The sequence below is a fragment of the Marmota flaviventris genome, chromosome Y, assembly GCF_047511675.1.
Source record: "Marmota flaviventris isolate mMarFla1 chromosome Y, mMarFla1.hap1, whole genome shotgun sequence".
Taxonomy (NCBI): Eukaryota; Metazoa; Chordata; class Mammalia; order Rodentia; family Sciuridae; genus Marmota; species Marmota flaviventris.
Window position 1 is genome coordinate 6,354,403 of NC_092519.1, and position 16,106 is coordinate 6,370,508.

Below are 16,106 nucleotides of genomic sequence, written 5' to 3' on the forward strand. Positions count from 1 at the left end.
CTATGAAATATTTTTACAATAAATATTATAAAACATAAGAAATTGGAGAGAACATAAAATTTGGAAATACATTTTGTGTTCATGAATTGGAGGAATCAATATCACAAAATGTCCATACTACTCAAATAAATCAACTTATTCAATTCAACTCATCTGAAAATACCAATGATATTCTACACAGAACTAGAAAAAATAGTCCTAAGATATATATATATATATATATATATATATATATATATATATATATATATATATATCCCCAAAACAGCCTGAGTCACCAAATTTATCTTAAGCACACAGTACAAAGAAGGAGACAATATAATATGTGACTACCTGACTTCAAAACATATTACAAGGTTATAGTAATCAAAACAGTATGGTAGTAGCATAGATACAGACACACAGACCAATGGAAGAGAAATGAGACTCTAGAATTAAACCCACATATCCGTAATAAACTTTTTTACAATAGTACTTAATTAAGAACACACTCTGGAGAACTTTTTTAATAAATGGTACTAAATTTGTTTGGGGAAATTGGATATTCACATGAAGAATAAAACCAGACCCCTGTCTCCCATGAGTTGCATGGTGTCACATGCCTGTAATCCCAGTGGCATGCGAGGCTGAGACAGGAGGACCATGAGTTCAAAGCCAACAGTGAGGCACTAAGCAACTCAGGGGATGTGGCTCAGTGGTCAAGTGCCGCCGAGTTCAATCCCCCATACCCCCCTAAAAAATGAAATGAAGGATTAAATTTAAGACATGAAATTATAAAACTACTAGAATTAAACAGGAAGAATATTTTAACACATTGGAATAACCAGGATTATTTTTGGATAAAGCTCCAAATGTAGAGGAAACTAAGTAACAATAGACAAACAAAATTTTATCAAACTAAAAGCTTCTGCACAGCAAAGGAAACAATCATCAAAGTAAAGAGATAACCTACAGAATGGGAGAAAATACTTTCAAAAAATACATCTGATAAAGGGTTTAATATCCAGATTGTACAAGGAATTCCAAAGGCTCAGAAGCAACTAAAAAAGTGTATATATATATATATATATATATATATATATATATATATATATATATATATATATATATATATATATACATTTTTAAATGTGTGCAATAGACATTTCTCAAAAGAAGACATGCAAAGAGGGTACAAATAGATTAAAAATATTCAGCATCACTAATCACCAGGAAATGCGCATCATAACAATGACATTCTGGTAAGAATGGGTTTTATAAAACAGAAAAAAAAATAGCAAGTGCTGGCAAGAATGCAGAAGAAAGGGAGCTCTTGCATATGTTGGTGGGAATGTAAATTAGTATACTTATTATGGAAAACACTACAGAGGTTCATCAAAAATTTAAAATAGAACTCTCAAATGATCCAACTTTCCCACTCCTAGCATTATATATTTAAAAAAATCAGTATTTCAAAGAGAAATGTGAATTACCATTTTCATGGCAGTTCTAACCACTATAGCCAAGAAAAAGAAATAACTGTCCATTGACTGATTAATAGACAAAAAATGTGGTGTATATACATATTGGGATAATAGTCACCCAATAAAATTAATGACATTTGCAATGACATGTACAGAACTGGATATAATTATGTTAGGTAAAATGAGCTAGACATAGAAATACATGCACGATATGATCTCATGCATGTGTGAAAAATAAAACAGCCATCTCAAAGAAATTAAAAATAGTACAGCCATTATAACAGGCTAGGGATAGGGTGAGATGAATAATGGGAGTATCATGGTCAATGGGTACTAAGTTACATTTATATATGAACAGAAATTTCTGGTGTACCATTAACAGTAGCATGAGTACAGATAATGACAATGTGTTATTTTGAAAAGCTACAGGAAAGAATGGTGAATATTTTAGCATAACAAAATGATAAATGTTTGATTGGTTGATATATTTAACCTGATTTATACATTACACACTATATAATTGCATTGAAACAAAAATGGTATCCCATAAATATGTGCAATTGTTGTGTTTAAAAAAATAAATTTAAATTCAAATACCGTTTCAAAAATAAGGCAGAACTTGGTGAGCACAGTGGCACACCTATAATCCCAGTGATTCTGGAAGCTGATGCAGAAGGATCACGAGTTCAAAGCCAACCTCAGCAATGGTGAGGCACTAAGCAACTCAGTGAGACCTGTCTCTAAGTAAGATATAAAATAGGGCTGAGGAGGGGGCTCAGTGGTTTAGTGTCCCTGACTTCAATCCCCAGTATCAAAATATAAAAATAAATAAATAAATAAAAATAAGCCAGAACTTGAGATTTTGAAACATTTCCCCCTATACTTATACCAAAACGTAAGAAACTTTGTTCAGAAGAAAAGACTAAAGTTATAGCTAAATAAAACTTATATACAATTAGTATAAATATCAACCATGGAGCTAACCAGCTATTTTCAGCAGAATCTAAGGATATAGATGAGGTTCTTCCAATAGAAACACTGCCAGCTTGGAGTAAAGACAACAAATAAAAAACAATTTTGGATATGTCTCAAGGATAATCAGAATTGCCACTCCTACCACAGGTCTAAGAACCAAGATTACTCCTTCTTTTGATTTTAAGAGTTCTGAAGACATGAATCTTGTACAGAACTATGTGGGATGGGTTCCTGAAAAGAGATATTTGAGTAGCACTTTGTTGAGCCAAGGGGTGGGGTTGTCTAATAAAACCATGAAATGATGTCTGCTCCCTAGTTGGCTTGTAAAGCATAGAATCAAACAAAAGAAACTTTTTTTTAGAAGTTGAATTTGAATGGAGTTTTTTTTTTTAATATTTTTAGTTGCAGTTGTTCACAATACCTTTATTTTGTTTATTTTTTTTTATTGTTGTGCTGGGGATCAAACCAGTGCATCACATATGCTAGGCAAGTGGTCTACCACTGAGGTGTACCCCAACCCCTTAAATTTTAATGGAATTTTATTTGGTATCTTTTAGAATTCTTTATGACATATCACCCCTTTCTTATTTCCGTTCTCCCATTTGGGAAAGGAATCTATGCCCTTGTCTCACCATTCCATTGTAGAAGACAAGACTTGTGGGGTTTCTCAGGTTCACAGCTAGGGAAGAGTGTGCCTCAAGATACACAGTACATAGGACTTTACCCATAGAGGATTTAGAAGGTATTTAGTTGAGACTTGTGCTGTCAAGATTGGAGTTCATCCTAAAATGTATTAAGATTTGGGGCATGTTGGAATGGAATGCAGTATATTACCTGGTGGAACATGATGATGGGGATAGCAAAGAGGAAAATTCCATGGAGTGAACTGCGTACACCCAAAATTCATTAAGTTGAAGCCCAAACCACCAATGCTATATGGTTGAGAGATGAGTGTTTGAGAGATAATTAGGTATAGTTGTGGTCATGAAGATGGGACCCTCACCATGAGATTAGAGCCCTTATAAGTAAAGGAGGCAGAGAGCTAGCTCTCCCTCTCTCCAAGCTATGTGGGTTCATAGCAAGTGTTGCTAGGGGGCAAAATTGCAACGTGTGCCGTTGCCGAATTCTGGCTAGGTACAAAATCATGAGCCACTCAAGCAGGAACAAACTTTATTTTTTGAAACTGCCGCCAATGTTCTGTAGGCCCCTGGGAAGATCGCAGATCCATCCACGCGGCATTCTCCCTGAACCCCCAGAGGAAGTTCCTCCCCCGGAACTCCCTCCTACTGTACTTCCCCAACCAATGGGAACTCTCCAGGAGTCCCTAGCAGGCCGAGGTGAATAGCAGGAGTCCAATATCCATATGAATGCAAATCTTAACATAATCATATCATCTCAATGGCTTGCTGGCATCACCTTTCAACCAAAAATGCCATGCATCATATACTTGGCTGACTCTTAGCATCTGCCCCCTTCTGTTTAATTAAGCAACAAGCAATGTGCCTAGGGACTGTGCCTGTTAGGTTTGTCCAATTCAACATATGTTTCTTACCCGTCATCGGAAAACTGACCTCTAGGCGCCAGCCTCCTGTCTTAGGTTGATACCACTGCAATTGGATCATACCCGTCACTGACTACCAGTCCAGCATATAGCCATACTTATGGATAGGCCTATGCACCAGTGGGGGGGTGAAGTTCTTTGCCTCACCACTGTTGGCCCCCAAATTTGGCCTTGGTGCCGGGGGGGGGGGGTGAGGTTCTTTGCCTCACCTCTGTTGGCCCCCAAATTTAGACCATCACTAGTAGAAGGGAGGACGATACAGAAATGCCACGACACCAAGTCAATTGATGGCTCCTAGGAAACATTGCATCACTGGTGACACATCAGCAAAGATACGCTAGCACTACCATAATTTGCTGCATCAACAGATAGATCACAATGCATACAAGTGATACATAGTCCAGGCAAGTTCTGTAAGCATTTCAAAGCAGACAAATCTATCAATATGTCCATATCCTCCCAAAATAAATCGACTCATTGATTGAGCATTACTTGTTGAGTTATTAATCATTGATGTATCAGTTTATACAGTTTGTTGTGATAACTCTCGAAGAAGTTGTAGTTTGGTTTCATCTTTGTCTTCACCGGCACTGGGATGAAAATAGGAATTCTGACAATGATGCTAAAAAAAAATATGTAACACTTCAACAGGTACTAAGAAAACAATTTTTAGAACAATTTACATTATCCTGAACAGAATTATTAAATATAATGAAAAGGAAAGGTGAAAGTAAACAAACAGATCTGTTAACCTCCAATTTGTTCATATATTAAAACAATCCTCAACAGCTGTTTACCCAAATTAAATTAAACTATTAAAATCACGTGAATAATAAAAAAAAAATTCGGATCCATATTCATGAGCGCTCCTCATATATGATATATGGACATACGCACATACAGACATACAACACAAAACAGAAGTGTGCACACGTAACATACAACACATAAGACAATAGTAAAGGCCTTGTAGCTTTACCTAGGTGAAATCTCCATTGCAATGTTTAAAAACTCCACAGTCAAAAAATAAAACTGATCAGAAAAACATTAACCTAGGTCTGTATGAGCTCAAAAATAAAATATAACTTTATGATGTGGGGAAAAGCAATAATAAAATAGATATTGAAAAAAGCATCCTGGTTAATCACTGTCACGGATGTAAGAAGAGCCAAGCTGGAGTTCTGGATATCAGCTGTTATGGATTTGAGTCAAATCATCTTCCTTTTGGTCTGTAGAAATTGTTTTGGTTAATCTCTCTGGAATCCAAATCGGCTGCTGTTCTCCCTGTGGAAAAACACAGAGCCCCGACTCCAGACAACCACTGGGTCAGGACCTTTCCATTGTCCTGTTAGAATATCCTTCCAAAGTACCTTAGGCTTATGTACATTTTTTGGATACAAATGTCTTGCCACAGCACTAAGTCCTGATGAATCCAAATTTAAAAAGTTTAGAGTAAAAAGGGTTATTTTAAGTTTATCTTTGGGGGATATATACCCCTTTCCAATTCCCTCCTTTTGTTTTAATAAGTACATTTTAATAGTTTGATGAGCTCTTTCAACTATGCCTTGTCCTTGTGGATTGTATGGAATTCCTATTATGTGAGTAATGCCAAATGATGAGCAAAATTGTTTAAAAGAGTTAGAAACATAACCAGGACCATTATCTGTTTTTAACTGTTTTGGAACGCCCACAGTGGCAACATTTTGTAAGCAATGAGCTATAAAATCTTTAGTTTTTTCTCCAGCATGAAGGGAGCCCATCAAAAATCTGGAAGAAGTATCAACTGTAATATGCAAATATTTTAATTTTCCAAATTCTGGCAAGTGTGTGACGTCCATCTGCCAAATATGGTTAGGTATCAATCCTCTAGGATTGACTCCAAGATTAACTTGTGGTAAAAATGTCACATAATTTTGACATTGTTTTATTATATGTCAGGCTTGTTCTTTAGTTATTTTAAAACGCTTTTGTAAAGTATTAGCATTGACATGGAACCTTTTATAAAAATTTATAGCTTCTTCTATTGTGGAGAAAATATGTATGTCATGTGTAGTTTATCTGCTAATTCATTGCCCAAACTAAGGGCTCCAGGCAATCCTGTATGTGCCCTGATATGTCCTATAAAAAAATGGATCTTTTCTGTCCCAGATTAGACTTTGTATAGTGGAAAACAAAGCAAAAACAGTAGAGAAAGGGGAAATCCTACCAGCATCTTCAAGGGATACTATAGCATTAACTATATACTGACTATTGGAAAATAAATACAGAATCTTTAAACATCATAAAAGCTTGTAATACTGCATTAAGCTCTACCTTTTGAGCTGATTGTTTGGGTACTAAAAATGTAAAAGTTTGATCAGGGGTAACTACTGCTGCTGTACCATTATTTGACCCATCAGTGAATATATTTGGAGCATTCATGATAGGGGTTTTTCTTGTCATCTTTGGAAAAACTACAGGATGCTTAGACCAAAAGGACAACAAAGGATTAGATGGTAAGTGATTATCAAATGAAACATTAGATTTACACATGATTATTGCCCAAGTATTTAACTCATTAGCTAACTCATCAATTTGATCCATAGTATATGGAGTAATAATTTTATGGGGAGAAATCCCAAACACTCCCTTTGCTGCTTTTATTCCTTTGAATATTAATTGTCCTACAGCCTCATGATATCTAGTAAGAATAGTGTTAGGAGAATAAGATTAATGTATCCACAATAATGGAACTTCTTGCCAAAATACTCCTGTAGGAATATTTTTTGTTGGCAGTACAATAAATAATAAAGGCAAACATATCAATTCTATCCAAATGCATATTTTTCATATATGTTTCAATGATTTTTAATGCCTTTCTTGCTTCAGGCATTAACATTTGGGGTGAATTGGGATCTGATGGACCTTTTAGGACATCAAATAAAGGTCCCAACTCTCCTATTGGTATGCCTAGATAAGGCCTTATCCAATTTATGTCTCCCAATAACTTTTGAAAGTCGTTAAGTGATTTGAGTTGATCTACTCGTATTTGAATTTTTGGAGGACGGACCATGGTTGAGGATAATAGAACTCCTAAATAATTAATTGGAAGATTTAATTGTACTTTATCTGTTGCTATCTCTAGATTATAATTTTTTAATGAATTCATAAGTGTGGCATAACATTCTAGCAGTGTGTTTTTATCTTTATGTGCCAATAACATATCATCCATATAGTGAAATATTTGTAGTTCAGGATTTTGATTTCTAAGTGGCTGGATTGCTTTGTTAACATAAATTTGACACATAGTTGGACTATTAGCCATCCCTTGAGGGAGTACTTTCCATTCATATCTCTGATCAGGACCTTCATGATTTAGTGCAGGGATAGTAAATGCAAAATGTGGACTATCCTCGGCATGAATTGGAATTAAAAAAAACAAAACAAAAAAAACAATCTTTAATATCTATAGCTAAAACATACCAGGTTTTTGGTAAAGCAGACAATTGGGGAATCCCTGATTGAGCAGGTCCCATAATAACCATCTCATTATTAATGGCTCTTAAATCTTGCAATAATCTCCATTTACCAGATTTCTTTTTAATGACAAAAATGGGAGTATTATGGGGAGATACAGAAAGTTGTATATGTCCCTCCGCTAATTGTTGTTTGACCAGGTTATGGGCTACTTGTATCTTTTCTTTACTCAGGGGCCACTGAGGAACCCACACTGGTCTTTCTGATTTCCAAGTAATTTTGATTGTCTCAGTGGCCCTTTCTGAAAACCCAATCCATGTCTATTTATTTCTTGATCTATTTGAATTGGTGCTGTCATACCTTGTTCTAGTTCTCTTAATCTTTTTTCTTTTCTAAAGCCTTGTCTAGGCCTAGTAGTGGGCACGTTAGGATTGATGTTATTTGTTAATGTCAAACCTAATTGATCTAGGACATCTCATCCCCATAAATTTATAGGAAGATGATCCAATACATAGGGCTGTATAGTTCCTTCACATCCTTCAGGATCCTTCCAATCTAATACCATTGCACTTCTATGGGGATTAGTTGCCACTCCTAGGCCTCTAAGCGTTTGAGTGGCTTGTTGTAATGGCCAATGTTTTGGCCATTCTTGACAAGATATGATGCTAAGGTCAGCACCTGTGTCCAGTAGCCCATTAAAGTCATGACCTTGAATATTTAGTTTTAGCATGGGGCGAGAATCTAAATTTAAAGACAGCATAGCCCAATCTACACCTGTGGAGCCTAATGCCTTGGAACCTCTTTCTACAGTACAACTGGAAAATTTATCATGCAGGCTGGGTATTATTAATAACTGTGCTATGCTGTCTCCTGGTGAAATTACTGATATACCTCTTGGAAAACTAGCTATAATTTTTATTTCACCCTCATAACCGGGATCAATTACCCCAGGACTTATCATAAGTCCTTTTAGAGTAGAAGAACTGCATCCCAATAATAAGCCTACTGTTCCTTGGGGAAGAGGTCCTTTTACTCCTGTGGGAATGATTTGAACTCCCATCTCTGGAGTTAGTACTGCTCTGGCAGAGGTGCAGATGTCCAACCCTGCACTCCCTCTTGTTTGTCTGATGAGGGATTTAATGGATAATGCATCCTGGGCACTACCTTGATGGTGCTGCTTGGTTCCTCCATTGCCCCGTATATTTGTGATTTTGGGCCCCGGAGCATTGGGCCCTCCAGTCCGTTTTTTGGCAATGGACTCTGATGCCTTTCTCCATGATATCGTGGGTAAACACTTGGTCCTTGTCTGTTTTTTGATAATGGAATACCCTCTATGGTGGTTTGAGAATGGCATTCACTAGCCCAATGTTTCCCTCTAAGGCATTGTGGGCAAATACCCGGTATTCTACTCCTTTGATACCTAGCTTTGTTAAACCCTCCTCCTATGGGACAACTCCTTTTAAAATGTCCTGTTTGATCACAATTATAGCATGTTTTTGGCCTGGCATCTAAATCCTGTTGTACTGCTGCCAAGACTTGCCCTTGTTCATTAATGTCTCTACATAATTTAATATATGTGTTTAAATCTTCATGTCTCCATGGTCTAATGACCTCTCTGCAGCAACGATTTGCTTGGTCATAAGCCAGTTGTTTTATTAATGGCATTGCCTGTTCTGTATCTCCAAATATTCTAGAAGCTGTTTGAATAAGCCTATCTACAAATTCAGCGTAAGGTTCATTAGTTCCTTGTATTACCTTAGATAATTGTCCTTGTAAATCTCCATGCCCCTGTAAAGTTTTCCATGCCCTAACCGCATCTACAGCAATTTGTGCGTATACGCCAGGATCATATTCAATTTGTTGCCATTGACCCTCATAAGGTCCTTTTCCTAATAACATATCTAGATTTCTTTGAGGTTAACCAGCTGCTGCATTTTGCCTAGCTGTTTCCATGCAAAATTCCTCATTGGCAACCTTCCATAACAACTATTGTCCTCCATTTAGCACAGATCCACACGTTAGCCCAATCTGCTGGCGTCATATCTAAGTTGGTGGATTCGACCATGCTCACAGTGAAGGGTGCTTGCAGCCCATAGGTTGTTACAGCCTCCTTTAATTGCTTTACTGTTTTGAAGTCTAAAGCATGGTGAATTTGTTGCCCTCCTGCCTGCTCAAGTACAGGACATGCTAATCTTTGGGGTCCTGCCTCAGGATTCCGTCCATCAACTACGGGATTTGAGGGCCACTCAGCTGTAGATGGAGCTGTTGGTTAGGGTTAACCAGAATCACACTGAATAGAAAACACTGAAATAATAGTAAAAGAAGAAAGAAGCCAGGCTTGGTAGTGCACATTCAAGAGTTTGAGGCAGAAGGATAGCAAGTTTGAGCTCCACCTGGGCAACTTAGTCTTGCAATGAAAAATAAAATAAAAATAAATAGTTCTGGAGATATATAGCTCAGTGGTAGAATGTCCTCTGGTTCAACCCCAGTACCACAAAAACAAATAAATACACAAAGAAAAAAAGAAGAAAATGAAGGATGAGGAGGAGGAGGAGGAGAAGGAGGAGAAGAAGAAGGACAAACAAACATACAACATGGAAAATATTATGAATACAATAAACTTATTCTAAAATGAATTGAAAAATAATTCAGGATAGGCAGAATTGTTCTGAAATGAATGAAAATAATGTGTGAAGATAAAATTTAGTAAATATTTAAATTTATTGCACAGTTCCAGCATTTTAAATACTGACACCAACAAGTTAATAAACTGTGTTAAAAAAATAAAAATATGAAGAAAAACTGGGAAAGACCAGAAAAGTAAAATTGGAATTTGTTGTTACATTTGAGCCTTACAAATCAATATGTGTATCAGAACCCAAGAATCACAAAATATTTGTCTCTCATTTTGTAAATAGGAAATTTATTCAAGTAACAGTTAATTAATAAATGAAACTTTTAAATTACATTATTTTATTTGGGTTAAAGTACCTTTTATAAGGATCTCCTACAAGTTAATTCCCAAATTCTACCAAAACTGACCCTAACATTAATGAACAATATATACAGGTAATTAACAGAATGGAAAATATAAAATATTAAAATTTGTTTAAATTTATTTAACATAAAGAACATGAAAATTAAGTCAAGTACCATATTTTATCAGTCACAATAGCAAAGATAAAAATCCTTGAAAATACATTATTATTGTTATGCTATTTAAGATATGAGGATACAGTCAATTTCACATGTGAGTTTAGAAATATGATAAATGTTGATGTCAACTTGCTAATGCCTATCAAAATTACAAACCTAAAAATTTTTATGGAGGTGAATTTTTTTATTGTGTGCAAGTATTTTGACATGTATACATATTAAATTTGTTGATGTATACAAGCATAGCTCACTTTATTCTGCTTTCTCTTTATTGGGCCTCACATATATTGTGATGCTTTATAGATTAAAGGTTTGTGATAACCTTGAGTCAAGCAAGTTTATCAGTACCATTATCCCTTAAGCTAAAACCTAATCCAGAGCAAGGATCTAATTCTTTTCAATTCTATGAGAGCTGATTTTGAGGAAGCTTCAGAAGAAAAGTTCGAGGCTAACACAGTTGACTAATGAGAGTTAAGGAAAGAAGCCATTTCAAAGTCCAATGTGAAGCAGTGAGTGCTAATACGGATTTTGCAGCAAGTTGTCCAGAAGAACTAGCTAAGACAATTGATGAAGGTGGCTACAATAAACAACAGATTTTAAATGTAGACAAATCAACCTTCTATTGGAAGAAGATGCCATCTAGGGATTTCATAGCTAAAGAGAAGTTAATGCCTGATTTCGAACTTAAATCTTGTTAGGGGCTAACACATCTGGTGTCTTTAAGTTGAAGATAATATTGATTTATCAATCCAAAAATCCTAGGGCCTTTAAGAATTATATTAAATATTACTTGTTTAGCTTGTGTAAATGGAAAAACTTTGGATAACAACATGATTGTTTATAATTCTTTAAAGACTGGTACCAAAACAGGCGGGTGGACCAATGGTACAGAATAGAGGACACAGAAACCAATCCACAAAACTACAACTATCTTATATTTGATAAAGGGGCTAAAGGCATGCAATGGAGGAAGGATAGCATCTTCAACAAATGGTGCTGGGAAAACTGGAAATCCATATGCAACAAAATGAAACTGAATCCCTTTCTCTCACCATGCACAAAAGTTAATACAAAATGGATCAAGGAGCTTGATATCAAATCAGAGACAAGCCATCTGATAGAAGAAAAAGTTGGCTACGATCTACATACTGTGGGGTCGGGCTCCAAATTCCTCAATAGGACACCCATAGCACAAAAGTTAATAACTAGAGTCAACAAATGGGACTTACTCAAACTAAAAAGTTTTTTCACAGCAAAAGAAACAATAAGAGATGTAAATAGGGAGCCTACATCCTGGGAACAAATCTTTACTCCTCACACTTCAGATAGAGCCCTAATATCCAGAGTATACAAAGAACTCAAAAAATTAGACAATAAGATAACAAACAACTCAATCAACAAATGGGCCAAGGACCTGAACAGACACTTCTCAGAAGGGGACATACAATCAATCAACAAGTACATGAAAAAATGCTCACCATCTCTAGCAGTCAGAGAAATGCAAAGCAAAACCACCCTAAGATGCCATCTCACTCCAGTAAGATTGGCAGCCATTCTGAAGTCAAAGAACAACAAGTGCTGGAGAGGATGTGGGGAAAAGGGTACACTTGTACATTGCTGGTTGGACTGCAAATTGGTGCAGCCAATTTGGAAAGCAGTATGGAGATTTCTTGGAAAGCTGGGAATGGAACCACCATTTGACCCAGCTATTCCCCTTCTCGGTCTATTCCCTAAAGACCTAAAAAGAGCATGCTACAGGGACACTGCTACATCGATGTTCATAGCAGCTCAATTCACAATAGCAAGACTGTGGAACCAACCTAGATGCCCTTCAATAGACGAATGGATAAAAAAAAAAAATGTGACATTTGTACACAATGGAGTATTACTCTGCATTAAAAAATGACAAAATCATAGAATTTGCAGTGAAATGGATGGCATTAGAGCAGATTATGCAAAGTGAAGCTAGCCAATCCCTAAAAAACAAATGCCAAATGTCTTCTTTGATATAAGAAGAGTAACCAAGAACAGAGTAGGGACGAAGAGCATGAGAAGAAGATTAACATTAAACAGGGATGAGAGGTGGGAGGGAAAGGGAGAGAGAAGGGAAATTGCATGGAAATGGAAGGAGACCCTCAGGGTTATACAAAAGTACATACAAGAGGAAGTGAGGGGAAAGGGAAAAATAATACAAGGGGGAGAAATGAATGACAGTAGAGGGGGTAGAGAGAGAAGAGGGGAGGGGAGGGGAGGGTGGATAGTAGAGGATAGGAAAGGCAGCAGAATACAACACACACAAGTATGGCAATATGTAAATCAATGGATGTGTAACTGATGTGATTCTGCAATCTGTATATGGGGTAAAAATGGGAGTTCATAACCCACTTGAATCAAAGTGTGAAATATTATATATCAAGAACTATGTAATGTTTTGAAAAACCAACAATAAAAAATTAAAAAAAAAAAAAAAAAAAAAGATGCTAAGTTCACTGTTGGTACTTACTGTTCAAAAAGGAAAATTCCCAGGAGCTATGGTAAAGTTGCACAATGAGAGTATTTCTTTGCATATCTGCTATCAAGATATCCATTCTGCAATGCATGGATCAAGCAGCAATTTCAATCGCCAGGAACTGATGTTTAAGAAATACATTTTGTAATGCTGTAGCAGCCATAATGATTTTTCTGATGGATCTGGGCCAAGTAAATTGAAAAGATTCTAGAAACAATTCACATTCTAGATGTTATTATTAGTGACTCATAGGATGAGGTAAAAATATCAACATTAACAGGACTTTGGAAGAAGATAATCATAACCATTATGGACTTCACTGAAGTAAGGAATGTGGTATAAGTAGAAAGAGAAAAAGAATTAGAAATGGACCCTGAGAATGTGACTGAAGTACAGCAACTCATGATAGCCTGTCATCCAGTAGTGTCTTTAAGGACATCCAAGAATAAGTTCTCTTTGTGTTTATCAATGAAAAATATATAAAGGTTTATTCATAAGTAAATGACAGTCGGAGTAAAAAAAAAAAGTTAGTTTCCTCACAGGAAGTGAGTGTTTTTTGTTTTTTTTTTAGTTTTGTATACTTATGGGGAATTTTGAACTAATCTTCATTTTTTCTTGTTGATTGCTACATGTTTATGACTGTAAACTTTAAAGTTTGTGTATCTTGGAAGTTCATTTTTTATTATGAAATAATTCAGAGTGACCCAAACCTTCTTCACTTTTTTGGCAATATATCCTGAAAACAGTATCCCTTTTTCCCTGTAGTTTCAGATTTCCTTTAGTTTTGATTTGTTGTTGTTGTTTTTCCTCTGTTCAATTTGCTATTTTGTCCTTTCCAGTAACTACATTTTATATATATATATATATATATATATATATATATATATATATATATATATATATATATATATATATGTATGTATGTATTCAAAGAACTATCAAGCTTTGTGCAGATGTCTGTCTTTCTCTCTCTCTCTCTCTCTCTCTCTCTCTCTCTCTCTCTCTCTCTGTATATATATATATATATATATATCTATATATATTTAATAATTTCTTAAAACTCATTTTACTTTGTGTTTGTTTTCATAGCACTCTGTAGCAGGTACTCTATGCTTTTACCGTTTTCAGTACTTCTGTTTTCATTGTTTACAATGTGATAACTTAATTTTCTCTTGCGGTTTCTTCTCGATATCTGCCAACCCACACCCCTCTCTTTCTGATGCTTAACAGCTCTACCTTAAGGTTTGCATATATCATCAAGCTCTCAGCAATCTTTTTTTTTTTTTTTTTTGGCAAATTTCTTTATCCACTGTTTTTCACTTCAGTTTTTACTCTTATATTTTTATAATTTTAATGTATTTTGCATATTATGTTTAACTATCAAATCTCATTTAATGACATGAATTCTTTTTTTGGCTGGTGTTCTGCATAAAATATATTTTGATGTGTGGAAAAGGCAGTATTCATGGTCAGAAAAGTCTATGTGCAGAGTGATTTATTTTTACACTTTATTTTTTCCATTTGTAGAGATATTCCCAATTAATTGTGTTCCACAGGGGGAAAAATATGTTTGGAGGGGCTGGGATTGTGGCTCTGTGTTGGAGCACTTGCATGCACCTCCTGTGGGGCACTGGGTTTGATCCTCAGTACCACATAAAGTAAATAATTAATTAAAAATAATGGTATTGTGTCCCTTTACAACTGGAAAAAAAAAAAAAAAGATTTGGAAGGATTTCTTTATTTGGCCAAATGACCCCGACTTTCCTTTTGAGGCAACAGAAGTGATCCATGGAAGCTGTCTCTAATAGCCCTCACAAAGCCTTCCAAATCCTTCTTTAAGTATCTTATGGAAACCTCATTGAACACCAGTAACATTCTGTAATTCTTTCTTTTAGGTAGACTGTCAGTGATACAGAACCCTGTGCTTATGTTGAAGTCCAAGTATTCATTTCCTTTTACTCATGACCATTGCCTTATTTTCTTAATTTATAGGACACAAAGAGTCATCTTTTTTGTACCATTCATAACATAAACTATGTTTTAGTATTTATCACAGGGTTCATGCCTACAACTTAGAGCTCAACCCAATGCAGTGTGTGGCCTACAGTGTGTTATCAGCAGTACCATAGGTTTCAAAATAATTTTATATATTGCAATCATTTTTTCGGTTTATATTTTAGTTGTTGATGTACCTCTATTTTATTCATTTATTTATATGTGGTGCTGAGAATTAAACCCAGAGCCTTACACTTGCTAGACAAGCACTCTACCACTGAGCCACAAGCCCCTACATTCAAGTTTTATATTGCATTCAAGTCAATTTTGTATTGCTATAGAACACTATTTACTATTGTATGATCTTATAGCAGTTAATGGAAGGTCATATTATTTTAATTTTATTTACCCTGATGAATCATTCATAAATGTCAAATTTAGAGGCTACTATGTGTGTTCTATCTTAAATTTTATTCCAGTCTGATGGTTGTCCTATATATATACTTGGCTAACTATTAAATTCTTGGTAAGAAAAGCAACCCTAATTGCTTTATTCTTAACAGGTGATACAATCTATTTTAAAATTATACTCTTTTGAGAAGTACTCTGAGGAATTCATTATGCTAACAATACGAATTGACCATATAATACATATCTTCATCACATCCCATTTGAAATATAATCTAAGATATAGATATTCTACCCCCAGGCTTGATTAAATATATAAATCACATCTGCAGAAAAATATTTTAAGTCTGAATTTATAGGATTTGCAAATGTCTTATATACTAACCATGGGAACTTTTATATCTCAGATTGTGTGTTAGAGGAAAAACATCCTTCTTAATGACCTAGACTCTTAACAATTGACATAATTTAACTCTGGTTCTAAAGCTGAGGATAAGTGGGATCCACTTTGTATACTAATTACATGTATGGCTTTCAACTTCAAGATTGAATGCCTTTGCATCATTCTGAATGAGGTAGAATA